Source organism: Dendrobates tinctorius, unplaced genomic scaffold (assembly GCF_039654945.1).
Source record: "Dendrobates tinctorius isolate UK_male_01 unplaced genomic scaffold, ASM3965494v1 ptg000241l, whole genome shotgun sequence".
Taxonomy (NCBI): Eukaryota; Metazoa; Chordata; class Amphibia; order Anura; family Dendrobatidae; genus Dendrobates; species Dendrobates tinctorius.
Window position 1 is genome coordinate 28,607,420 of NW_027361908.1, and position 26,514 is coordinate 28,633,933.

A 26,514-nucleotide genomic window follows, 5' to 3' on the forward strand; every position below is an offset into this window, starting at 1 on the left:
TAGCGGTTTTGGACTTTACACCTCTGCATTGGGCTTTCATTGCTATTGGGGTTAATGGTTTCTTACATTGAGTCATTTTTTGGGTCTAAGGCTGGTTTCACATTTGCGTTTTTTTGCGCTGGAAAAAAACGCATACGTGCGCATGCGTTTTTTCCCCTATATTTAACATGGGTGCGCATACCTGCGCGCTGGCATGCGCACGTATGCGATTTTCATGCGCTGCGTTTTTTTGGGGTGTGCGTTGGTATTTTCCAGACGCAGCATGTTGCATTTTTTGGCCCTGCAAAAAAGCGCATGCGCACGTATGCGCACGTTTTGCGCTAAAAATGGCCATTATAGCCTATGGGTGCGCATATGTGCGCATTGGCATGCTTATGTATGCGTTTTTTTGCACAAGCATTTTTTTTTTAACCATGGAATTTAGGGGTTTGGGTTAGAGTTAGGGTTAAAGGGGTTTAGGGTTAGGGTTAGGGTCAGGGTTAGGGTTGGGGTTAGGGTTAGGGTTAAGTATGGTTTGGTTAAGGGTTAGGGTCAGGGTTAGGGTTAGGGTCAGGGTTAGGGTTAAGTATGGTTTGGTTAAGGGTTAGGGTCAGGGTTAGGGTCAGGGTTAGGGTTAGGGTTAGTTAGGGTTTAGGGTTTGGGTTAGGGTTAAGTATGGTTTGGTTAAGGGTTAGGGTCAGGGTTAGGGTTAGGGTTAGTTAGGGTTAGGGTCAGGGTTAGGGTTAGGGTTAGTTAGGGTTTAGGGTTTGGGTTAGGGTTAAGTATGGTTTGGTTAAGGGTTAGGGTCAGGGTTAGGGTTAGGGTTAGTTAGGGTTAGGGTCAGGGTTAGGGTTAGTTAGGGTTTAGGGTTTGGGTTAGGGTTAAGTATGGTTTGGTTAAGGGTTAGGGTCAGGGTTAGGGTTAGTTAGGGTTAGGGTTAGGGTCAGGGTTAGGGTTAGTAAAGTCATGGTTTCGGTTAGTGTGAGGGGCCACCTAATGTTGGAAAAAAACGCAAACGCGGTAAAAACGCACTAAAAACGCATACAAACGCATAAAAACGCTGTGTTTTTTTCATGCATGCTCATAAAAATGCTTGAAAAAAACGCAGCAGTTGTATGCTTTTGTATGCGTTTTTTTAATGCATTTTTTTGCGGGAAAAACGCGCTGCAAAAAAAAGCAAGTGTGAAACTAGCCTTACCACCTTGTGATAGCTCTATGTACCTTTTGATTATGTCCTCTTGAGCCATATTGAGATTGGTGGGTTCTTTCTATTTGTATTTTTTCATAGGGTGCTTGGGCATTAAAATTATCATGTTTTGTATCATGTTATTATGCAGATGATTATGGGTGGTTACAACCATGTGTTTTTACTTATGTTTTAAATGTCATTGTCTTTTGTGTGCTAATAAAATTTATATATGCATTTAAAATCATTTTGGGTGTAGTGTGCAGTAGTGCTTTTCTTTCCTTTCTTGCCAGTGTGGGAAGCCGCAACGTAACATCTTCATCTAACTCTTCCTCCACCACTTCTACTGATCTACTCAGCTGTGTACCTCTGAGTTGACACCAAGTGGGATCTACAATCTCACTGTTATCCTCTCTTTTCTCACCCTCCTCCTCTTCCTGCCCTGACATCACAGTACAGTCCATATGTGCCTCTGGTATCTGAGTCTCATTAGGATCACCTCCACCTTTGATGGTTAACGTACGGTGACGAGGGTATGTATTCTGATCGGACATTTCTTTGTCCGGCCCCAGATCCAACATGACTAAATTTTGGGCATTGGTGCAGATACTTTCCACCTCTGGATTCTGTGATCCTTTGGAGCAGACCTCTGATGCACATAGAATAGAATGTGTGAAGAGTTCTGCAGAATGGCCCATCTGTGGTCCTACACAGTAAGTTGGGTGTTTGGAACTTTTTGACGCAGGGGGAAACAATGATGATTGGGGTGCCACCTCTGAGGATTGTAGTGTGTGTGATGTTAAGGTGGAGGAAGAGGAGAGGCCACTTAATGCAGCATGTGAATATACAGCATGTGTCATACATGGACAACAGAGCAGGTGGAGGAGTTGGTCTGCTCCTATCACCCAAATGTACCTTTCAGGTTATCCCTCAAGTATCCTCACTTGTCTTCTCTTCTTTCAAGGTCCATGCTGTCCGACACTACCTCCCCTTCTCTATGCGAGTGGCGGTGGCGTATCGTCCTCTGGGCCCCTCCCATCAGTTTCTGGATCACTTTGCCAGCTGGCTTCCACAATATCTCTCCTGTGACATCCCCACCCTCATCATGGGAGACTTCAACATCTCCATTGCTCTTCCCCTCTCACCATCTTCTCAACTTTTATCTCTAACCTCCTCTTTCGGCCTCTCGCAGCACACTAACTCCCCCATGCATGAAGATGGAAACTCCCTCCACTTGGTCTTCTCCCGGCTTTTCTCAGTGGATGATTTCACATACTCCCCTCTCTGGGTCTCTGACCACAACCTTCTATCATTCTCGCTGGGCACCGCTCTTCTATCATTATCGCTGGGCACCGCTCTACTCTGGACTCCTCAGCATTGCCATTTTAAAGCTCTCTGCACTTGTACTGCTTTGGTAGAGGGCATACAGATGTGATGTCATCGCGCTCTGTAACTTGAATGTCAGTGTCAGGAAAGGTGGAAGATGTCAGGGCGGTGGAGCAAGGAGAGGTAAGTATTGCAAGTGCTGTGGCCCTAAGCAAGAATGGGGGGCCCCACTCGTGGGCGACGGCACTGGCACAGGGCCACTCATACTATGTGTAACAACCCTGCTGGTGTCACTGCATGGCCTCCCATCAACTTACTCACTGCTCCGGGTCATACTGTGAATTCTGTCTGTTGCCAGTCCTGTGCTCTTTGCCTCTGCTTTCCTGTATGTTTCCTGACTATGTGTGTATAGGGGGGCGGCGCCAGAACTCTCTGGTTCTTATGCAGTCAGGGTGCACCTGTCTAATCTGTCCCTGACCAATCACCTAGAGGCCTTGACTATTTAGCTCCGCCACACCCACTGAAGCATTGCCTGTGCAATGTCTAATCTCAGTTAGTATCTTGTTGCTGAGGAAGCCAGGCCCTGTCCTGTGTATTTCCTCCTTCTCTGGAGGAATACTTCTTGTCTTGCTTTGTACCTTGTCTGCCTGCCAGGAGGCTGAATATCCTGGCCCTTGAATCTTGGTCCCAGTACCTTGTCTGTACTCTGTCCTACCTTAGTCTCCCTTTCTCCTTGTCTGTGGCTTCCTTCCCTGTTGTGTCTTTCCTTGTGTCCTCCTTGTCTGTGCATCTGCACCCTTGCAGCTCTGTCTGTGCATCTGCACCCTTGCAGCTCTGCCTGCTCTGCTCCCTTGCAGCTCTGCCTGCTCTGCTCCCTTGCAGCTCTGCTCCCTTGCAGCTCTGCCTGCTCTGCTCCCTTGCAGGTCTGCTCCCTTGCAGCTCTGCCTGCTCGGCTCCCTAGCCGCTCTGCCTGCTCAGCTCCCTAGCCGCTCTGCCTGCTCGGCTCCCTAGCCGCTCTGCCTGCTCGGCTCCCTAGCCGCTCTGCCTGCACGGCTCTCTAGCTGCTCTGCCTGCTCGGCTCCCTAGCCGCTCTGCCTGCTCGGCTCCCTAGCCGCTCTGCCTGCATGGCTCCCTAGCCACTCTGCCTGCTCGGCTCCCTAGCCGCTCTGCCTGCATGGCTCCCTAGCCGCTCTGCCTGCACGGCTCCCTTGCAGCCCAGCCTACTCCACACTACTGCCTATATCCATACCTGCACCTCCTGTGTGAACAGGTCCAAATCATGTTCCAACATACACATACCCTGGAGTGGCACCCGACAGCTATCAGCCGCACAAGCCTGACCTCACCATCAGAGGCTCCAGCGAAGACTGAGGTAGCTGTCATAGTCACGCCCCTTCCAAGGTAGTTTGGTTTGTGGCACAGTGGGGCCACAACCCCCTGGCTCGCACCACTCAGCCAAGGCGTGAGCGTGACAGTATGACAGTATGTCTGATGGTGCGTGGGCCCTCCCACCGGCAGAGACACTTTTGCGTACTATGAGGGGCCTTGTGACACTGCCGTTGCCCACAAGTAGGACCCCCCACCTGCTCAGGGAACCGGCACTTTCATCTGCACCTTCCTCTGCGTCACCGTGTAAGGTGGTATAGTATGCGGGAAGGGGCACCTGAGTTTCATCAGTGTCACATTCTGACTTTGTAGAGTGCGAGGGGAATGTAGTGCTGTGGGTCAATGTACCAGCAGAATCATCTAGCAGTGGCTGTGCATCAGTGCACTCCAACTCCAATTCATGTTGGACTGGGGAATTCAGAATTTCACTTGATAACACAGGCATAGCCTGTGAAAAGAGCTTCATGGAGTAATCTGAAGTGTGGGCTGCCGCATCCTTCACTTTTAGTGGGGTGAAGGAGACAAGGAAAGGGGTGGTTCCTGACCAGAACTCTGCACTGACGACTCAGTGCTTGCATTTTTTTAAACTTCAGAAGAGGAGGTGATAGAGCTAGAGGCTTTTTCGGCAATGTAAGGCAAAACCAGTTCCTGAGGCTCTGGCTTTAACCCCTTCACCCCCAAGGGTGGTTTGCACGTTCATGACCGGGCCAATTTTTACAATTCTGACCACTGTACCTTTATGAGGTCATAACTCTGGAACGCTTCCATAGATCCTGGTGATTCTGACACTGTTTTCTCGTGACATATTGTACTTCATGTTAATGGTAAAATTTCATTCAAATAACTTGCGTTTATTTGTGAGAAAAACGGAAATTTGGCGAAAATTTTGAAAATTTCGCAATTTTCCAACTTTGAATTTTTATGCCCTTAAATCACAGAGATACTGCACACAAAAAATTTGATAACTAACATTTCCCACATGTTTACTTTACATCAGCACAATTTTGGAACCCAAATTTTTTTTTGTTAGGAAGTTATAAGGGTTAAAAGTTGACCAGCGATTTCTCATTTTTACAACACCATTTTATTTTTAGGACCACATCACATTTGAAGCCACTTTGAGGGGTCTATATGATAGAAAATACCCAAAAGTGACACCATTCTAAAAACTGCACCCCTTAAGGTGCTCAAAACCACATTCAAGAAGTTTATTAACCCTTTAGGTGCGTCACAGGAATTTTTTTGAATATCTAAAAAAAAATGAACATCTAACTTTTTTTCACAAAAAAAATACTTCAGGTTCAATTTTTTTTTATTTTACCAAGGGTAACAGGATAAATTGGACTGCAAAAGTTATTGTGCAATTTGTCCTGAGTACGCTGATACCTGATATGTGGGGGGGAAACGACTGTTTCGGCGCATGGCAGAGCTCAGAATGGAAGAAGCGCCGTTTGACTTTTTCCAATGCAAAATTGGCTGGAATTCAGATTGGACGCCATGTCACGTTTGGAGAGTCCCTGATGTACCTAAACAGTGGAAACCCCCTACAAGTGACCCCATTTTGGAAACTAGACCCCCCAAGGAACTTATCTAGATATGTGGTGAGAACTTTGAACCCACAAGGGCTTTACAGAAGTTTATAACGTACAGCGGTACAATTAAAAAATCATATTTTTTCCACAAAAATGATCTTTTCACCCCAATTTTTATTTTCCCAAGGGTAACAGGACCCTAAAAGTTATTGTGCAATTTGTCCTGAGTACGCTGATACCCCACATGTGGGGGTAAACCACTATTTGGGCGCATGGCAGAGCTCGGAAGGGAAGCAGCGCCATTTGAAGTTTTTGGCTGGAATTGAGATTGGACATCATGTCGCGATTGGAAAACCCCTGATGTACCAAAACAGTGGAAACTCCCCACAAATGACACCATTTTGGAAACTAGACCCCCAAGGAACTTATCTAGATGTGTGGTGAGAACTTTGAACCCCCAAGGGCTTCACAGAAGTTTATAACATACAACCGTACAATTAAAAAATCATATTTTTTCCACAAAAATGATCTTTTCACCCTCAATTCTTATTTTTCCAAGGGTAACAGGACCCTAAAAGTTATTGGGAAATTTGTCCTGAGTACGCTGATACCCCACATGTGGGGGTAAACCACTATTTGGGCGCATGGCAGAGCTCGGAATGGAAGCAGCGCCATTTGACGTTTTTGGCTGGAATTGAGATCGGACACCATGTCGCGATTGGAAAACCCCTGATGTACCTAAACAGTGGAAACCCACCACAAATGACACCATTTTGTAAACTAGACCCCCCAAGGAACTTATCTAGATGTGTGGTGAGCACTTTGAACCCCCCAGTGCTTCACAGAAGTTTATAACGCCCGGGCGTGAAAATAAAAAATTCGTATTTTTTCCACAAACATGATCAATTAGTCCCCAATTTTTTCATTTTCCCAAGGGTAATAGGAGAAATTGGACCCCAAAAGTTGTTGTCCAATTTGTCATGAGTATGCTGACACCCCATATGTGGGAGAAAACTACTGTATGGACACACGTCGGGGCTCGGAAGGGAAGCAGTGACGTTTTGGAATGCAGACTTTGATGGAATGGTCTGCGGGTGTCATGTGCGTTTGGAGAGCCCCTGATGTACCTAAACTATTGAAACTCCCCACAAGTGACCCCATTTTGGACACTAGACCCCCCCACGGAACTTATCTAGATGTGTGGTGAGCACTTTGAACCCCCAAGTGCTTCACAGAAGTTTATAACTCTCGGACGTGAAAATAAAAAAATCATTTTTTTCCACAAAAATGATATTTTTGCCCCCAATTTTTTATTTTCCTAAGGGTAACAGGAGAAATTGGACCCCAAAAATTGTTTTGCAATTTGACCTGAGTAGGCTGATACCCTACATGTGGGGGTAAAACACTGTTTGGACGCATGGCAGAGCTTGGAAGGGAAGGAGCACCATTTGACTTTTTCAACTCAGAATTGGTTGGAATTGAGATCAGACACCATGTTGCATTTGGAGAGCCCCTGATGTGCCCAAACAGTGGAAACCCCCAATTCTAACTCCAACCCGAACCCCAACACACCCCTAACCCTAGCCCTAACCCTAGCCCTAACCCTACCCTAACCCTAGCCCTAACCCTAGCCCTAACCCTAACCCTAATGGAAAAATGGAAATAAATACATTTTTTTATTTTATTATTTTTCCCTAACTAAGGGGGTGATAACGGGGGGTTTGATTTACTATTTATGGCGGGTTTTATGTTTGGAGGCTGTCGCACGCTAAAAGACGCTTTTTATTGTAAAAATAGTTTTTGCATCACCACATATTGAGAGCTATAATTTTTCCGTATTTTGACCCACCAAGTCATGTGAGGTCTTATTTTTTGCGGGACGAGTTGACATTTTTATTGGTACCATTTTCGGGCACGTGACATTTTTTGATCGCTTTTTATTCCGATTTTTGGGACGCAGAATGAGCGTTTACACTGTCCCGCATGCGGTAAAACTGATAAGGCGGTTTTATTCTTCGGGTCAGTACAGTTACAGCGATACCTTATTTAGGTCGTTTTTTGGTGTTTTGTCGGTTTTATGCAATGAAAACTATTTTATATAAAAAATAATTATTTTTGCATCGCTTTATTCTGCGAGCTATAACTTTTTTATTTTTTCGCTGATGATGCTGTGTTGCAGCTCGTTTTTTGCGGGACAAGATGACGTTTTCAGCGGTACCATGGATATTTATATGCGTCTTTTTGATTGCGCGTTATTACACTTTTTGTTTGGCGGTATGATAATAAATCATTATTTTTTGCTTTGTTTTTATTTTTTAAGGGGTTCGCTAAAGGGGTTAACTAATGGGACAGTTTTATAGAGCGGGTCGTTACAGACGTGGCGATACCTAATATGTGTACTTTTATTTATTTTTTTTTTATTTAAAAAAAATGGATTTATTTGGGGGAATATTTTTTTTTTTTCTAATTTATTTGGCGATTTTTTTAAATTTATTTTAACACTTTTTTTTTAACTTTATTAAATAGTCCCAGGTGGGACATCACTGTCCTGTGACAGATCGCTGATCTGTCACATCACAGATCACTGTGACAGATCAGCAATCTGTCACAGGCAAGTGCAGAAGGCTTCCTCATGCCTGCGCTTTGCAGGCACTGAGGAAGCCAGCTTCCTGCAGGCCCCCGAAGGCCGCCGTCGCCATCTTGGATTCGGGGGCCTGCAGGAAAGGAGCCCCCCGCAGCAGCGCTGCACATTGCGCTGCCGTGGGGGGCTCAGGGAAGCACGGAGGGAGCCCCATCCCTGCCGATGCTTCCCTTTAATCCCCGGTACACCGCGATCATGTTTGATTGCGGTGTGCAAGGGGATAACGTGTCGGGGGCGGTCCGTGACCGCCCCTGACACATTGTGCCGGGTGTCAGCTGTGATAATCAGCTGACACCCGGCCACGATCAGCGGCGCTCACCACGTGGGCGCCGCTGATCGTGGTAGACGTACTATCCCGTCCATGGGCATAGGGGCCCCCAGGAAGGGGTTAAAAGCAGTTTACCTACTCCCAGAAAAGGGAGCCTTAAAGGCCATCTTGTGCCAGCTGATTACGCAGGCTCAACACCTGTCGTAGCTGCTATTGTGCTTTTGGCAATACCAGCAGATGCACCACCATCAGTACCAGCTGGCCGTCCTACACCCACGTCCGCGGCCTCTTCCACCATACGTAATAATTTTTGTGAAAATGGACTATAAATACCAGCAGATATATGGTACTGTTTCAGAAGCGGACAGCTGCATATAGTCTAGGGATAATTGTAAATCTCCGTATATATTTCATGAGTCAGACACAGATGGCAACAGGCTCAGTATGGATTAGGCAATAATAAAAAATTTGCAAAAGGGTACAGTATCACTAGATACAAGGTATATATAGTATAGTTTAAGCATACTGAATCTCCGTATACATTTCTGGTGGCAAACACAGACGCTCTCAGGCCTAGTATGGATTCAACAACAATATAGAAAGTTGAGAAAGGGTACTATGGCGCCCCTGAGGGTACGGTCACCACAGAGGTACTGCACCTCATTCAAAGGTGTGGTATTCCACCCTCAGGTAAGGAGGGATCACCACTCAGGGCCCTCACTCATCTTGGTATCTGTTTTGATCTATGTGTTTATTGGTATGCTGTAATGTCTATTGTCTGTAGAAGTCCCCTCTATAATGTAAAGTGCTGCAGAATATTTTGGCACTATAGAAATAAAATTATTATGGTGCTTGAACCTCTATTTTTAAGTGGAAATCCGGCCTTCTGATTAGTCTCTGAAACACAGTTTTATCACAAACTATTTGGATTAGTTAATTCAGCCACGTGGCAGCAACACTATAATAGGCCTAACAATTTTTACATTAAAATCTGTCCTTCTGATTTGCCACTTAAACACAGTTTTAGCACAAACGTTTTGAAGTAGCAAATTGGGCCTCGTGGCTGTACCCCAATGTTAGGCCTAACAATTTTTAAGTGGAAAGCTGGCCTTCTGATTCACCACTGAAACACAGTTTTATCATAAATGATTTGGATTAGGTAATTGTGTGAAGATATAACAACCTGGCCTTGGATCAATATAATCTATTGTAGGTCATAGACTGTCACTGGAAGACATGGGGAATTTACCATATTTTTCGGTTTATAAGACGCACATTTTTCCCCCATTTTGGGGAGAAATGGGGGTGCGTCTTATAATGTGGATATACCTTACCAGTATCTTTGGTGCAGGCCGCAGGCTGGGATGAGGGGGTGACCGACAGTGCTGCGGGGGTGTCCGATGCTGCTGCGGGTGTGAGTGTCTCCGCTGCTGCAGGGGCTCTGCCGACATTTTGTGAAAGGCCAGAGTCCACGCATTTCCATGGTTTCCTATGTGGTGGACTCTGGGAAAATGGATGCTGGGGGGCGGCGCATGCACAGAGGGGATCTCGGCACCAAGATCTCAGAAGATGAGATCTCAACACAGTTTAAATCATTTCCGACATCGGGCATAATAATAGGCCGATGTCAGAAACCCTCCCTTTGATGTGGGCTCCGGCAGTGAGCCCAAATTTTTTGCAGCACATGTCAGCTGTTTTGAATAGCTGACATTTTGTTAGGGTTGGCAGATTGCGCTAAATTAAAATAAATTGGAGTGCCCACCAGGGCACTGGGGTACTCGTTGCCGGGCCGCTTCTTAAAGGGGCAGTGTCACAAAAAAGGGGTATTTACAAGGGATGAAAATAAAGAGTTTTTGTAATAAGTGTTCTTGATGCCACCTGTGGTATCTGATCAGAAGGGACCAGCGCTGCAGTGCCGATCCGCTGGGACAGGTGGTGATGCAGCAGAGTTGGTATAGCTCTCCACAGGGAGAGCTTTGTCCCAGGGCAGAAGAAAGATGTTCAGGAAAATGGTGATGTAGTATCTAGCAATGTATGTAGCAGTGCTGAGAAGGTGTTGCAGAAGGAATTCAAAGGACACAACAGAGTGAAGTTTCCTTTACCTTTCATGGTACTTTGTAGGTACAGTCCAGGGTACAATTTACAGTTGATACAGGAGTCAGTTAGCCTGAAAGCAATTTGGGAATCTATCTATACAGGTGAGATGTGAGGTCTCCTTTCTAGCGCTATTCTCTAATTTACTTTCTGTTATGAACTTCATTCAAGTTCCTCTTTCTGTCTGTTACTTAGAACTCCACTCGCATGACAGGCATCTGTAGCCTCCTTCTTGAACCACTCCTATTGGCGTCTCTGGTTCATATGTGCTGCTGTGTCATCAAGTCTTGATTGGGAACAGAGGATTTGCAGCCTCTTGTCCTCCAGTTTCTGCAGTGGGACCTTTAGCATCCCACACAGCTTCGTACTCCGGCGTCCGGTCTCAGCTTGGGGATGAGCTCTGCTACAGCTCCAGTCCCCAGCTCTTCTCCCACATCCTCTCACTTCCCTGCTCAGGCATAAACTAACTACTTCTTTCCTCCTCCTGACCAGAGAAAGCCGCTCCTCTGAAGTCGGGTTTAGAGCTCCCTCTGCTGGCCTGGAGAAGGAACTGTGTTGTATGCTGGAACTACCTGATAAAGAGATCCTTTCCTTGCTCTCAGGCATGACATCACTCTCCCTTGGAGGGAGGTAATGCTGCTGTTGTGACCGTACTCCTGGGGCGCCACAAAATTAGTGCAATCGCAACCCGTGGTTCACCATGCAGAGATGTTTAACTGCTGCTAGTGAGCAATAACAGAAACTAAACAGTGAGCGATTGCTTGAACACAGTGTTAGCACCACACAGTGTGAACGGATCACAGATAATACCACTCCATTACTTTACAGACAGGTACTGAACAAAAGAACTCTAAGAACAATACCCTGTTAACCATCACAGGGATAAAGCAAATATGACGCTATGTGTGAAACCCTATCGCTCTCCCAGGGAAGTCTAGGCTGAACTTGCTCTGTAACTCAGCTGTGCTAACTGCACACACGATGGAAACAGATGCTAAGCCAAGCGAGGGGTTTCCTACCCAACACTATCTGCCTAGACACACAGTCACTGATATAAGAACGGCACACACACGAGTAAACAGAGTAGAAGCGTATCCACTCACATGTAAGGGGGACGACGGAACCGCGGGTACCTGCATGCTGGGTCTAGGACTGCGAAGGCTGCATCCCATGTTCCCGGGGGGAAAGCTTTAGTGAGGCGGACCTTCCTACTGACCGATGAGGGCGGGGAGATAAAAGAAGGAAAGCGCGTGCATCAAGGGCTTTTGGCATGAACCTGGGGCAGCGCGCGGTGAGAGGAGCACTGCATCCCGTCCCTCGAGACAGTACCGGTGCTGCGACAGGCCCCACTGCCTGCAGAGGGGCCGGAGCAGAGAGTAGGGCCAGATATGCTGCAGCAGACCAGGAGGAGAAGGACTGCTGCGCTGAGGGGAGCTGTGTGTCCAGCAGCAGCCAGGCTGAAGAGTGCTCCATCCTGGGAGCATCAGAAGCATGCAGGCCAGTGTCCGCCATCTCCCGCCGCCAACAGCGGGGACCAGAGAGGGAGAGGAACGTGCAGTGTGCCGGGTGTTTACAGAGAGAGATGCACTGTGCCAGTGACTACCAGGAAGCAAGGCGCAGAACATACCGTGTCCATGAGTAAAACACATGTGCCCCATAAGAGTGACCGGGGACAGGACAGACACTTGCACCCTGATCTTGCCAGTAAATATCTGCCAAACCACGTTGAGCTCGTACAGGACTGTGGCCCGTACCCTTGTCAGACAATGCAGCAGGGACCAGTGAGTGCTCTGGTCCCAGAGCATCCGTACAGTGTAGGCCCGAGCCCAAGCACCGCCACTACCACCACTGACAGAGACTGTGAGGAGAGTCGTGCAGGGGCCACGTCAGGCTCAGATGGTGCCGTGGCCCACGCTCCTCCAGCCACATCAATATATGGATTAGGCTCGGCAGAAGGTTCCGGAGACCGACTGCTGCCATCAGAAGACGGGGCATTGATGCCCACAGGACCTTCCTGGAAAAGACAAAGTGCCAGCTATTGCTGGCGCCATTGAGTTATATAGTTTAAATTCACTGCACACTCATTTGGATTTCATGGTGATTAGTATAAATTTTATTACATACAATTTTATGGGAGCAAACAATAATATATAGTAGAAGCGATATAAATACTCTACGTTTCGGCTCTGCCAGAGCCTTAATCACTTTATCGCTTAATCCAAGGTCAGATCATAGATAAGGTGCAGAAAAAGGAGGAGGGAGAGAAGATCTCCCTGTAGTGCCCAGAAGCGGCTAATACTGCAACACTGCTCTCATGTTAAATATAGGTAACCACCTAATGATGTTAGGAATCTGGTATTATGTAGATATAGAGCAGTGTTCCCATGCCTGGCTGCAATGGCAGCGCCATTGAGTTCACAGCAGGAGTCACAGTTTGAGGAACTCCTGGCACAAGTACATCCGGACTGCCGTTATCTGAACCATTGTTCTTCACCTCACCATATCCTTTGCCAGCTATACTGTTTAATTCACAGTTTAACCCTTTACCTCCCTGCGTGGAGTATTCCCCCATTAAATAATACTGTTAACCCTTGCTCTGTCTCCTGTCCGTCACTGCATCCCGCGTACCTGCTCACACATACTCACAATAACAAAATGATGCTAGCTCCCCGGCGCGCCTGTGAGAGCCTTTTATACACTAGACTCCTGTCCAGTCGGACAGGACCTTGACTGTGGACCAATCCAGAGCTGCCACATCATCAGAGCAGCTGACGTCCGACCACCAATGAGAAGGCGCCACCTCACGGACATGCTCAATAGGGCGACCTCCGGACTTAGACTCCAGAGTGCCAGACTGCACCTGAATATCACTGGTTACTAAGGGCTTGGCTGGAGAGACAGCAGCAACCAAGCGTGTAGCACGAGTCTGAGCAAGGTGCTTGGACCAATGTCTGTGCTGAGCAGCAATCTGAGTGGCTGGACCCAAATGGGGGACAACAGAGGCAGGTAAGGCTTGGGATCTATTCTGTGCAGCAGGAGGAGCCCAACACATATGCTGCTAAAAGCTGCGGGAGGATTGGTGATTCTTCAATGGCTGTTAACCCATTAAATGCTGCTGTCAAGCTCTGACGGTGGCATTTAACGCACAATTCTGACCATTGGGCTGGAAATCTCACCACGTGATTGTTGGTCATAGATGGGTCAACCAGAGGTCTTCTGCAGACCTTTATGGTGTCACTGCCTAATTGCCATGAGCACTGCCTGGTGGTCAGCCCTCATAGCAAGTAATTTTGCTACATACAGGCGATCTGATCATCTCCTCTATGTAGCAGAGCCAATCGAGTTATGGTAGATTCTAGTCTCATGTGGGGACTATTGATGCATGTGAAAAGTAACAAAACATGTTTTTAAAAATAAAGAAAATAACAGTTCAAATCACCCTCCTTTCGCCCAATTCAAAATAAAACAATACAAAAAAATTCAAACATACACATATTTGGTATTGCCGCTTTAAAATTGCCTGATCAATAAAAAAGGGTTTAACCTGATTGCTAAATGGCGTAGTGAGAAAAAAAGTCAAAATGCCAAAATTACATTTTTTGGTAGCCGCGACATTGCACTAAAATGCAAAAACGGATGATCGTATCTGCACCAAACTGGTATCATTAAAAATGTCAGCTCAGTGTGCAAAAAATAAGCCCTCACCCTTTTTTTTTCTCAACACTTAGGTAAAAACGATACATGTTTGGTTTCTATGAACTCGTAATGACCTTGAGAATCATAATGGCAGGTCAGTTTTAACATTTAGCGAACATAGTAAAAAAGCGAAACAAAAAAGAACTGTGGGATTGCAGTTTTTTTGCAATTTCACCGCACTTGGAATTTTTTTTACTGTTTTCCAGTACATGAGATGCTAAAACTAATGGTGTCGTTCAAAAGTAAAACACGCCCTGCAAAAACCAAGCACTCACATGCCCATATTGACCAAAAAATAAAAAAGTTATGGCTCTGGGAAAAAGGGGAGCAATAAATTAAAATGTCAAAATGAAAATATCTCTGGTCATGAAGGGGTTGATCACAAACTATTTGGAGTAACTAATTGGACATGGCTGCACCCCTCTATTAGGCCTAATGATTTTTAATTGGAAATCTGGCCTTCTCATTGTCTTGTAAACACAGTTTTAGCACAAACGATTTGGAGTAGCTAATGTGGCCTCTGGAGACTTCCACACAGTTCTTGCACAATCTAATTAGATGCTGGAATATCGATTTCACTCATGGACAGGATCCTATTCAGTTAACTAACAAGTCCACTTTCATCAGCAGTAGTACTATCAGGAGCGCTTTCTCTGCACTGTGTCATTGCGCTTTTTATATGGCCAGGGACATGTGCTTGAGTCAACATATAAGGTTAAAGGGAAAAAAAAACAGTGCCTCTTCTCTAACCACTCCACACCTCCTCCCCTCATCAAACATGTCCCCCCATCCCCTGCTCATCATATAGCACCACTATTCTAGCCAAAGTAATAACAAAAGCATTAGTGGAAACACCATGATTTAGCGAACTGTGACTGAATTTTGCAGTGGGGTTTACTTGGTACCCGGCTGGTGTCTTAAAGGGATGTGTGCCGATGGCAGTGACCCAGACCGTGGCCCTGGGTGTCCATTTAGAATAAGAGGAATAAAGTTTATGTGTAGATAAGTTCATGACGCCACCTGTGGTATCTGGTCAGAGGGGACCAGCGCTGCAGGGTAGATTCTCTGGGACAGATGGTGTGATGCAGCAGAGGTATAATAGCTCCCCACAGGCAGAGCTGTAGTCCCAGGGCAGTGGTAGTAGATGTTGAGGTAGATGATGTAGTGTCCAGGCAAAGGATGTAGCAGTGCTGAAAGGTTGACGCAGGAAGAAGGCAAAGACACAGCTGAATTCAGTTCCAAAGCTTTACTCACGTTTCTGGGTAATGTATGGACGGTCAAAAAAGGAGCGCCAGCCGTGTGTGAATTAGGGGAGAATGCAGCTCCAGCTGGGCACCTCAGGAGAGGAAGAAAATTAAAAACAGTACAACAAACCCGGTCATGGAGGAGCGCAAAAATGGAAATGGGGAGTTGAAAAGCTTCTTTATTATCCACAACGTGTTCAACAGAATAATCCGTCTTCATCAGCTGGCAGTGCAAATCACAGGGGGAAGGGGAGGTATTTAAAGGAACAATAGTCAATAAGGATGGCTATTGATTAAAAAAACCACAGCAACATTATAAATAAATAAAAGATTTAAAAAACGAGTATAAACAAAAATTGGACACAACAATTACAATAAGCAATCAATAATATTAATAAAAGCAGTTAAAAAAGCAATAAAAAGAGCAACATGGGCGGTTCCTCAGAATGGTTTCTCAATAGTGAGATTTAACCACTCATTAACCGTTATGAGAATCTAATCAGGAGGGAAAGTTTCTGGATCTTTAAATTAGGGACACTAGCACCTGAGGGGTTAAATCTCACTATTGAGAAACCAGTAAGGATCTATGAAAAGCGTTATGCAATTTCAAAGAGGACGGAAGGAGTAAGCGATAAGCCACCGGGTTAATCACTTCTGTTATCACATAGGGCCCAATAAATTTGGGGCCCAACTTCGCGGAAGGCAGTTTTAAAGTTATGTTTCGTGTCGAGAGCCATACCTTATCCCCACAGTGTAGGGTCTGACCCGGATCCCTCTTATTATCAGCAAAGTGTTTGTACTTTTCCTGCGCCTTCCCAATACTTGCTCGAACCTTTGCCCACAGATCACTAATCTGTCTGACCGAATCTTCGACCCCCAGACAGTTTGAATCCAAACGTGAAAACTCACCAAAATGAGGGTTTAATCCCAAATTAATGAAAAAAGGTGACCTACCAGTGGATTGATTAATCCGGTTATTAAAAGCGAACTCCGCCAAAGGCAATGCGTCACACCAGTCATCTTGCAATGTTGAAGTCAAACACCGGAGGATTTGTTCTAATGACTGATTGGTGCGCTCCGTTTGTCCATTGCGCTCCGGGTGATATGCTGAGGAGGAAGAAAGAGAAATCCCCAACTTCCTACAAAAAGCTTGCCAAAATTTTGCTAGAAATTGCGTCCCCCTATTGGATACAATATTAGTCGGTACCCCATGGAGATGAATGATTTGGGAAAGAAAATGCTTTGAAAGAACCTTGGCTGAGGGTAGTTTGGCCATGGGTACGAAATGTGCCATCTTTGAAAATCTATCCACGACTACCCAGATGACCGTGTTACCCCGGGATGGAGGGAGATTGGTGATGAAGTCCATGGACAGATGAGTCCATGGTCTTCTCGGAATTGGCAAAGGTACCAATTCCCCGGCCGGCCGGAAATGAGAGCTCTTTGGACGGGCGCAAACCCCACAGGCTGTGACATGCTCCTTAATTTGATGGCCACCAAAGCACTCTTTTTACTGCCTCACATGTGGCCGCAATACCTGGGTGAGCACCCAACTTAGAATCATGAAACTCTCGTAAAAGCTCGGAGCGTAAATGCTGTGGTACAAACAATCTATGAGGAGGCTTGGCCCTTGGAGCAAAAGATTGAGCCCCCACAATCTCCCGCTCCAATTCTGACGAAAGTTCAGCTATAACCACCCCAGGTTGAAGAATGGATGATGGTCGCTCGGGGGCAGACAATGGTTCAAAACTTTGTGACAAAGCATCCGCCTTCACGTTCTTAGATCCAGGCCGGAAAGTAATAGAGAACTGAAACTGAGAAAAAAGAAGTGACCACCGGGCCTGTCTGGGAGTCAATCTTTTCGCTGATTTAATGTACTCCAGATTTTTGTGGTTAGTGATGACCATAATTGGATGCTCTGCCCCCTCCAAAAAATGCCTCCATTCTTCAAACGCCAGCTTTATTGCCAGGAGCTCCCTATTCCCCACATCATAATTTCTCTCCGCCGGAGAGAATTTTTTGGAGAAAATTGCACAGGGTCTGAGATTAGTCAGAGTAGCTGGCCCTTAAGACAAAAAAGCCCCCACCCCCACCTCGGAAGCATCGACCTCCACAACAAATAGCAGGGATGGATCAGACTGTACCAGTATTGGAGGAGACATAAAACAATTCTTCAGAATCAAAAAGGATTGTTTGGCCGGGAGAGACCAATTTTTGATATCGGCCCCTTTGCATGTGAGATCGGTGAGGGGTTTCACTATCTGTGAAAAGCCCTTAATAAATCTCCGATAATAATTTGCGAATCCCAAAAAGTGCTTAAGACCCTTTAGGTCCTGGGGTTGAACCTATTCTGCAATTGCCTGCACTTTTTTGGGATCCATCCGAAACCCCTGTGGAGAAATTATGAGCTCTAAAAAGGTCAGCTCCTGGACAAAAAATGTACACTTTTCCAATTTGACAAACAATTGATTCTCCCTGAGTCTCTGAAGAACAGTTTTTACATGTGATAAATGAGAGTACTCATCAGTTGAATAAATCAAAATATCGTCTAAATAAATGACAACAAAGCGGCCAATTAGATCCGCAAATATTACATTGATGAAGTTTTGAAAAACTGCTGGAGCTTTAGCGAGGCCAAATGGCATCACAAGGTTTTCGAATAACCCCTCAGTGGTGAGAAAAGCAGTTTTCCATTCATCCCCCTCTTTTATTCTTATCAAATTATAAGCCCCCCTAAGGTCTAATTTGGGGAACCATTTTGCCCCCCGATAGTTGGTTGCACAGATCTGGAATCAGGGGTAAGGGATATGCATTATTGATGGTAATTTTGGTGAGCTCCCGAAAGTCGAGGCAGGGACGCAGGCCAGCATCTTTCTTTTTGACAAAGAAGAACCCTGCTGCTATCAGGGAAACCGAAGGTCTAATATGCCCTTTACGGAGACTTTCCGTTATATATTCTTTCATTGCCAAACGCTCCAGTCCTGACAAATTAAACAACCGGGCTTTGGGTAATTTGGCCCCTGTAATCAGGTCGATGGTGCAGTCAAATGGCCTATGTGGGGGTATTGCCTCAGCCGCGCTTTCGGAGAACACGTCCTCAAAGTCCTTAAGGTATTCCGGAATACCCTCCAGACAAACAGAAGACTCAAAGATAGGTTTTGCAGGGGAAACACAACACACAGCTTTATAGGAACAGTCAATACATTTCGGGCCCCATATAACAATTACTCTTCTCTCCCAATCAATTACCGAGTTGTGCCGTTGAAGCCACGGCATGCCCAACACCAGCCCTTCGGGCAGATAGTCCATAAAAAAACATCTCATCTCCTCAACATGGGAGGAACCAACCTGTAAAACAAAATTATTGGTAACATAACGAATACCCGAACGGGTGAGAGGGGAAGAGTCAATGGCCACGATTTTCAGGGGGGTCTCCAACCTGACTGTCCCTATCTTGATCCTGGAGACGGTGCTGGAACTGACCAAGTTAAGGGATGAACCACAGTCCACCAAGGCTGTAGAAATAAAACGAGTATTGTCTACCACCAGTTCGACATTAAGAAGAAATTTAGGGCATGAGGAAAAAAGTACCTGAGGGTCCGGGCAGCCTCCTCGATCACTACCCAGACCTAGTAGTTTCCCAACGGCTTGACAGACGCCGGACAAGACGGGGAGTCTCTCCTCCAGTGTCCTGATTCCCCGCAGTAGAAACAAAGTTGTTTATCACGCCGGCGTCTCCTCTCCTTTTCTCTGATCGAGGTGGTGCCAATTTCCATGGGCATAGAACTGGCCTCCACCTCCTTGCTTCCAGAGAACAGAGATGTTTCAGAGTGCATCACTCCTCTATCTCTCAGCCGATGATCCATCCGCACCGCCTGGGTCATAGCTTCGTCCAGAGTATCGGGGGGCGGGTGCAGGGCCAGAGCGTCCTGAAGGTGTTCTGACAGGCCTCTACGAAACAGTCCCCGGAGTGCAGCATCATCCCAAGTGACTTCGGCTGACCACCGCCGAAGCTCCAAACAAAACCACTCCGCAGAGTGCCGACCCTGACGTGCACTCATCACCATGTCCTCCGCCAGGTGTACTCTGTCAGGCTCGTCATAAATACGGCCTAAGGCCTCAAAGAATGCATCTACAGTAGTGTTGAGCATTCCGATACCGCAAGTATCGGGTATCGGCCGATACTTGCTGTATCGGAATTCCGATACCGACTTCCGATATTTTTTCAATATCGGAATTCGGCATCGGAATCGGAAGTTCAGTTGATTGACAGCCTGATGTCATCATGATGCGCGGTGTGTGCGCATCATGATGCGCCGTCATTTCGGGCCTTCCGGGGGTCTCTGCCGGCCTGCCGGGGGCTGTGCCGGCCTGCCGGGGGGCTGTGTGGACTGCCCGGGGTCTGTACCGGCCTGCCGGGGGGCTGTGCCGGCCTGCCGGTGGTCTGTGCACCCTGTGGGGGTCTGTACCGGCCTGCCGGGGGGCTGTGCCGGCCTGCCGGTGGTCTGTGCATCCTGTGGGGGTCTGTACCGGCCTGCCGGGGGGCTGTGCCGGCCTGCCGGTGGTCTGTGCACCCTGTGGGGGTCTGTACCGGCCTGCCGGGGGGCTGTGCCGGCCTGCCGGGGGGCTGTGCTGATGTCCGGGGGTCTGTGCAAGCATCGTCCGATGGGACTACAAGTCCCATCTGGCGATGCCTGCTACCATGACAGTGATTGACACATTAGCCAATGATGGGACAGTAGTAGTCCCATCATCCGGCTAATGTGTTAAATGTTAAAAAAAAAAAAAATACTACATACATACTACATGCATGCTACATACTACATGCTACATACATACTACATATATACTACATACATACTACATACATGCTACATACATGCTACATACATGCTGCATGCTACATACATACTACATACATACTACATACATACTACATACATACTACATGCATGCTACATACATACTACATGCATGCTACATACATACTACATGCTACATACATACCACATACATACTACATACATACTACATACTACATATATACTACATGCATGTTACATACATACTACATGCTACATACATACCACATACATGCTACATACATACATGCTACATACATACCACATACATACTACATACATACTACATACTACATATATACTACATGCATGCTACATACATACTACATGCTACATACATACCACATACATACTACATACATACTACATACATACTACATGCTACATACATACTACATATATACTACATGCATGCTACATACATACTACATGCTACATACATACCACATACATACTACATACATGCTACATACATACTACATATATACTACATGCATGCTACATACATACTACATATATACTACATGCATGCTACATACATACTGAATGCTACATGCATGCTACATACATACTACATACATACTACATGCTACATACATACCACATATATACTACATACATACAATACATTCATACAATACATACATAGACATACAGTACATATAACATAGAGTAACATACTTACCAATACTTGTCACATTGTTCCCCGAAGCCATTGTCTTTTCCGGAATAAATATTAACATAACAAACCACAAAAATACTCACCCACGATCCGAAGCAGTCCACGAGTGTGTCCCACACAGCAATGGCATAAAGTGAGACTAGGGACTTTTTTTTTTTAAGTGGCGGAGGAATACAGTGCGGAAGGATACCTACCTTCCGTCATTGGATTCCTGCAGCCCGTAGAGAACGGCAGCATCAGCTGATGCTGCAGTTCTCTACCCAAGATCGTCGTGGGACACACTCGTGGACTGCTTCGGATCGTGGGTGAGTATTTTTGTGGTTTGTTATGTTAATATTTATTCCGGAAAAGACAATGGCTTCGGGGAACAATGTGACAAGTATTGGTAAGTATGTTACTCTATGTTATATGTACTGTATGTCTATGTATGTATTGTATGAATGTATTGTATGTATGTAGTATATATGTGGTATGTATGTAGCATGTAGTATGTATGTAGTATGTATGTAGCATGCATGTAGCATGCAGTATGTATGTAGCATGCATGTAGTATATATGTAGTATGTATGTAGCATGCATGTAGTATATATGTATGAATGTATGTAGCATGTAGTATGTATGTAGTATGTATGTGGTATGTATGTAGTATGTATGTAGTATGTATGTAGCATGCATGTAGTATGTATGTAGTATATATGTAGTATGTATGTAGCATGTAGTATGTATGTAGCATGCATGTAGTATATATGTAGTATATATGTAGCATGTAGCATGTATGTAGTATGTATGTGGTATGTATGTAGCATGTAGTATGTATGTAGCATGCATGTAGTATATATGTAGTATATATGTAGCATGTAGCATGCATGTAGTATATACGTAGTATGTATGTAGCATGTAGTATGTATGTAGCATGCATGTAGTATATATGTAGTATGTATGTAGCATGTAGTATGTATGTAGCATGCATGTAGTATATATGTAGTATGTATGTAGCATGTAGTATGTATGTAGCATGCATGTAGTATATATGTAGTATGTAGCATGTAGTATGTATGTAGCATGCATGTAGTATATATGTAGTATGTAGCATGTAGTATGTATGTAGCATGCATGTAGCATGTACTATGTATGTAGCATGCATGTAGTATATATGTGTTATGTATGTAGCATGCATGTAGCATGCATGTAGTATGTATGTATGTAGTATGTATGTAGTATATATGTGGTATGTATGTAGCATGCAGTATGTATGTAGCATGCATGTAGTATATATGTAGTATGTATGTAGTATATATGTAGTATGTATGTTGCATGTAGTATTTATGTAGTATGAATGTAGCATGTATGTAGCATGTATGTAGTATGTAGTATGAATGTAGTATGCATGTTGTATGTATGTAGCATGTATGTAGCATGTAATTTTTTTTATTTTTTTTTACATTCAACACATTAGCCGGATGATAGGACTATTACTGTCCCATCATTGGCTAATGTGTCAATCACTGTCATGGTAGCAGGCATCGCCCGATGGGACTTGTAGTCCCATCGGACGATGCCTGCACAGCCCCCCGGAGCCTGCACAGACCACCGGCAGGCCGGCACAGCCCCCCGGCAGGCCGGCACAGCCCCCCGGAGCCTGCACAGACCACCGGCAGGCCGGCACAGCCCCCCGGCAGGCCGGCACAGCCCCCCGGCAGGCCGGCACAGCCCACCGGAGCCTGCACAGACCACCGGCAGGCCGGCACAGACCGCCGGCAGGCCGGCACAGACCACCGGAGCCTGCACAGACCCCCTGGCAGGACGGCACAGCCCCCCGAAAGGCCCGTACAGACCCCAGAGAGGCTGTACAAGGGCAGGAAAGGGTTTTTCTTATTCCGATACCGGAAGTCCCATAGACTTGAATGGGACTTCCGGTATCGGAATCGGCGATACCGATACTTTTTTTAAAGATCGGCCGATACCATCCGATACGATACTTTGAAGTATCGGACGGTATCGCTCAACTCTAATCTACAGTCATATGTTCGGGTGCTGTAAGTGCTAACGAAAATGCCCAGGCTTGTGGGGCACCCCGCAGCAGGGAAATAACTACCCCCAACCCTTTGAAATTCTCCCCCAGACGAACGGGGCCTCAGGGAGAAGAATAGTTTGCATCCCTCCCGAAAAGCCCTGAACTCCTTTTTGTCTCTGGAAAAGGAATCGGGTAATTTAACCAGAGATTCTGGAGACGTAAGGGACACATCCCTACTCTCGAGAGCCATAGCCCCTTGCACAGTATTGACCAGCTGTTGCTGGGTGTGGGCCAGACTGCGTTGTTCCACGTTCATTTTTTGGAACATTTGTGAGAGCTGCTTAACTTGCTCAGATAGTGTCTGCATAGGATCCATGATTGTAGCAGAAGTCCCCACACACACTCATCCGGTCAGAGGGAAACAAGAGGAGAGAAGGGAAAAGAATGGTATGGTCATTTATAATGTCATGCTCACTGTTATAGTTGTCTGGAGTGGCGTGACAGGCAAGCGTCAGCGGTCCCTGTACTGGTGAAGAGACACAGGAGGCTGGTTACTCTTGGTGGCCGAGCAGGAGCACAGCGTCTGATGTCAGAAAACCGGTCCTAAGACCTGCGGGAGGGGAAGAGCGACAGAGAGGCGCTCAGTGCCCGCAGGACCTTCCACCATGTGACCACACGTCAGAGAAGGGGGCAGAGCTTACCTCTGGGATGCAGCGGTGACAGGCAGGGGACTCAGCTACACAGGGGCTGAACAGTGGCAGTAGTCAGACAAAACAGGGGGTCATACACAGATCGAGCAACGCAGTACAGAATCAGAATGTCAGAGGATAGTCAGGTGAAGCAGAGGGTCAGACACGGGTCGGGCAACGCAGTACAGAATCAGAATGTCAGAAAGTAGTCAGGAGAAGCAGAGGGTCAAACACGGGTCGAGCAGTACAGAACCAAATCAGAAACCAAGAGACGTAAACCAAGTCCAGAACAGATCATACACCAACCAACATACGAGAACAGGTGAGAGGCACTAGCGATGCAGGGTCGGGCACACTCAAGTTATGAGTATAAACGACAGGGAGGAATGCTCACCTGAAGCTATAAAAACCCTCCCTGACCCCAAAGAGAGGCTCTCCCTATTAACCCCTGCACCATCTGTCCAGAATCCTGAATAAACCATGACAGGGATAAAGCGGTTACAACTTCTATTCCTCCGGTTTCTGTTGTAGGATCATTAGCATACACACAACCTCGGATACCGGCGCCCGGCCTTTGGCGCGTAAGCTTAGGGAAGGGCTCTGCTCTAACCCCCTGTCCCCAGCTCTCCTCCACACGTCCCGTCCTTTCCTTTCTATCCTTCTGAACAATGATCCTTCTGTTCCTCTCTGTTCCAGCAGCTCCAGCTCACAGGAGACTGCTGCATAAACATTCTTTCTCTCCTTCCCCCTCTCTGATTCTGACTTCCTGTCAGTCCTCCCGCTCGCTAGTGCAAAACTAAATCCCACCCACCTTCCAGCACCCTTCATGAACCAAGCAGGGTCATAGAGGGTGCCCTGCTGTTCTAAGGTTTCCATGCTGGGTGCAGGTGCTGGCGTCTAGTCAGGTGTCTCCATCTTACCAGGGAAGTGGGATACTACACCTCAGGAGGAGGTGCAGTACCTCTGTGGTGACTCAACCCTCAGGGGAGCCACAAACGTTTTCTGAACAAGTTCACTCATCTCTAATCAGGTGAGCTTAAACTTATTCTGTGTGGACTTGTTTTAGAGGAATTACATGTTGATTTCTTTGTTACAATTGTGGATACTGTTTCCTGTTGTTCACAGTGGAAGATAATAATTACGCCTTACAGATATGTTGATACTAATATTGGATACATTGTTTCTTTCTTTTTAATAATGTATTAAGATGTGAAGCAAATTATTATTTTTTTTTAAATCACTGACAATGAGTAAATGTATTGAAATAGTGATCAATTTAAACACAGGTTTGCTTAGTTTGTTATAAAAATTATTTTAATAAGTTAAATAGGATATTTTTTATATCTACCAAAAGTGACATATTCCTTAAATGTAGTGTAGGTTTGTGGGTATTTTTGTCACTTTGTACTGCACTTTGACACAAATCCTACAAAGGGACTCTGTCAGCACAATATGACTGTTCAAACTAAGCACAAGCTCTCTGCGCACTATAACGTGGCAAAACAGTTCAGTCCACCTTCTCATGTGCTTGTTTTCCCTCAGTCTTCACCTTCCACCCTCTTCTTTGCCAAACAACACCTGCTTCACAGAGCCAGAGTAGGATGGAGCTAGATGAAAAGCAAACAGGTGGGAAGATGTACTTAAATGTTTCGATCAGTGCATGTACTTGGTCTGAACAGTCATTCTGTGCTGACAGAGTCCCTTTAAACCACATTTCATTGAATAGTAGTTGAGCAGCTTGATGTTTTTGCAACATTCAGAAAGATTCCCACTTGACAATTCATGTAAAATTGAAGCCAGGTGCAGTATGTATGGCATTTACCAGCAGAAATTGGAGTCATGTGTTGGCCCTTGTCTGGCTTTAATAGAAAGGATCATAGAAGAGGTTGCTATTTTGTGTAATAGGTTTTCATTTCCCTCTTATAGATAAGCTGGAGGGAAAAAATATATATTTGGAACTGTCTGTTTCCTTTTAAGATTGTACTGATTTATGAAAAGGAGTTGCTGTAGCTGATTGGCCTTTATGTTTAAGCTGATGTTTCTCTTACTTAGTTCTGTTTCACACATCTGTTTTTGGTCATCAGTCAAAATCCGCCAATTTTATAAAAAAACGGATCCGCCAAAAAAGGGGCGGATCTGTTTTTTTCCATTGATTTGCATTAGTGGCGGATTTTGACTGATGGTCGTCCGTTGGGTCCATTATTTGACGGATCCGTGAGAATTTTAGCGGCTCCCGGGCGGACCAGACGGGCACTGCAACTTTTTTTTGGTTGACGGTCCGCTATTTTTAACTGCGCATGCCCGAAAGGTGAAAGCCGGGAGCAGTTTTAACCCTAAAATGCTGTCCCAGGAGCCGCTAAAATTCTCTCTCTCTCTCTTTTTTTCTGGGCACGGGTACCTTTAAAATTCAACCTTCGCCGCACGTTGCTGTCAATCCACCGACGGATCCGTTTTCCGCCATTTTCGTTGATTACAACTGATCTGAAAAACGGATGTGTGAAACAGGCCTTAACAGTGTCTATGCTACTGCAATTTTGGATCTTTTGCTTGAGTCCTAAATACATAAATAGTTTGGATGCCATGCTATCAGATGATAACATGTTATCATCTGTTTCAGAATGGTTTGAGAAAGCTCATAAGTAGAGATGAACAAATCTGCAGAGATTCGAATTCGGCAAATCATGACTTTTAGGGCTCATACTCACTTGCGAGAGACTCGCACGATTCTTGTGCAAGTCTCTCGCATGAAAACCTGGCACTGCCGCCGGCACAGGGACCGGAGAGTGTGGCTGCATAGAAATACATGTAGCCGCACGCTCCGGTCCGAGTGCCGGCAGCAGTACCAGGTTTTCATGCGAGAGACTCGCACGAGAAACATGCGAGACTCTCGCAAATGAATATGAGCCCTTATAGAA

At 45.9% G+C, this 26,514-nt stretch overlaps 1 protein-coding gene across 1 annotated transcript in view; it reads right to left on the reverse strand.

Moving 5' to 3' along the window:
- Positions 1-26,514, reverse strand: part of LOC141060686 (solute carrier family 23 member 1-like) — a 643,790-nt gene that overhangs the window by 181,942 nt on the left and 435,334 nt on the right. The window lies entirely within an intron of this gene.